The sequence below is a fragment of the Neomonachus schauinslandi genome, chromosome 6 (genome assembly GCF_002201575.2).
Source record: "Neomonachus schauinslandi chromosome 6, ASM220157v2, whole genome shotgun sequence".
NCBI lineage: Eukaryota > Metazoa > Chordata > Mammalia > Carnivora > Phocidae > Neomonachus > Neomonachus schauinslandi.
Window position 1 is genome coordinate 57,883,695 of NC_058408.1, and position 1,902 is coordinate 57,885,596.

General features: G+C 61.5%; 1 protein-coding gene across 1 annotated transcript in view; it reads left to right on the plus strand.

Annotated features, from left to right (window-relative positions):
* The first annotated feature begins 1,696 nt into the window (after positions 1 to 1,696).
* Positions 1,697 to 1,902, plus strand: part of GPR161 (G protein-coupled receptor 161) — a 46,132-nt gene continuing 45,926 nt past the window's right edge. Inside the window, exon 1 of the mRNA XM_044916410.1 lies at positions 1,697 to 1,781. The gene's annotated coding sequence lies outside the window, so the exon portion shown is untranslated. The remainder of the gene's footprint in view (positions 1,782 to 1,902) is intronic.

Consider the following 1,902-nt stretch of genomic DNA (forward strand, 5'->3'; position numbering starts at 1 on the left):
GCGGCGGCGCGCGGGCCGGGCCCGAGCCGGGCTGAGTTCCGGGCAGGGCGGGCGGGCGCGCGCGCGGGGGGTGGGGGGAGGGCGCCGGCGGGGAGGGTCTCGGCGCCCCTTCCCCCACGCCTCCTCGCCCCCACGGCGCTCTTCTTTCTCCGCGCCCCACGGCGGGTAGGGGCTGTGCTCCCGGCCGCGCTCCGCCAGCCGCGGGGGAGCCGGAGCTCTTTGTGGGAAGATCTTGGGGGCGCGTCCCTCCCCTGCGGCCAGGGGCTTCGGACAGGCCCTTCCCCCCGGCCCGCCCCATTTCTCCAGCGCCGCCCTAAGCCCCTTTTTCTAAGGCCCCCGGGCAGGGAGGACATCGGTGCATGCCCGGGACCCGGCTGATCGGGGCCGTGCTCCCTCGAGGCAAGGGGCTCACGCCGCGCTCGGGGACAGACGTGGGGGTGGGGGTGCAAAGCGGCCTCGCCCCTCGGCTGGAATCCGTGAGGACCAGGTAGGTGAGCCTCATCCTCCCAGTCGGGCTCAGGGCGCTGTCTGCCCGAGCCTGGGCGACAAGCGCGCCCAGAAGTCGCCGGGCCGACCCTGGCGCGGCGGGGTGGGCGCTTCCGCCCCTCACATCTGCCAGAGGGAGATTCGGTGAGCTTTGGGGGGACTTGGCCAGCCTTCTGAGCCAGAGCTTAACCCCGTGGCGCCTTCTGACAAAGGCAGGTGAGGTGAGAATGTCTGTTGGATGACCGGGATGCTCTGGTGCGCTTCCGAGAGGTCTGCTTTCCAGTGACCACACGGCCGTGCTTTGGCATCACTTTATAACACATCTTTGCGGCTGTTTTTGTTCGCTATTGTACCTTTCATCCGTTTTTGCAAAGTGCTTTCAAGAGCAGGTCATTTGATCCTCCTCACTGTGGAGTAGGGAGGTGGTGTGGTTTTGGAGGGAAAGAACCCTAGTGCCTTGATACGTCCAATGGGGATAATGGTAACTTCGGGCAAGCCCATCTCAGTGTGCTGGAGGCTAGGGAGGACGCACATCCCCGGGCCTCCTCCCCAGCTGGCCAGCCTCCTCTCTCCCTGTGACCTGGCCCTGGAAATGAGCTGGGGAGAGCTCCTGCATGGGGAAATAAGTGGCTTTCCCTTAGGATCCATCCTGCCATGGAGACGGGTGAGGAGAGGCATTTCCCAGGCCCTCCAAGCAGAAAGAGGAGGCGGGAGGACCTCAGGTCACACAGACACGGGCTCTTCGTCCTCCTTTCTTTAACTGGGATTTGTGTCACCCCTTTCTGTCACTTCTTCCTAAGCGCTCCTCTTTTCTTGTTCTAGTCCACACCTATCTTGCTTTGTACCTGGAAGGTGTTCATAAGCACTTTTCATATACACTTTTAAAAATTCCATTCCCTTAGCCTGTGAAGTGCAATTAGCCTGTTTTAGAGATGGGAAAACAGACTCAAGAGAGGTAAGTACTCCGCCCAGGAGCCAGGATTGAACTCGGGTCTTTGGACTTGCAATGCTTTTCACACAGCCGGGTCCTTGAACTCAGGACTTCTCCCTGCCCCAAAGCTCTACCGCCGTGGCAGGGACATTAGGGACCCCTCAACAAGAGGCCTGCTTGGCATTTTAGAAACTAAATCCAAGGCCTCAGGTACTCATACCATTCTCTTTGTGTTGCAGCCCTGCGAGGTGGGAGTATCAGACGAAGGAGGACCGTGCGGTCAGAGGGGCTGAGCTCTTTGTTTGGGTTCCGTGGAAGGCAGAATGGGCTGAACTGGAACTGACCTAAATGTCCACCAAAGGAGGTACAATTCTGTGGTGTAAACTCTGCTGCTACCCGGGCCAGTCAGGAAGCCTTGCATGCAGGAGGAGGGCAGGCAGGAGGGCTGGTGGGGGGGGGGGGTAGGCGGGGGGGGGGGGGTGGGC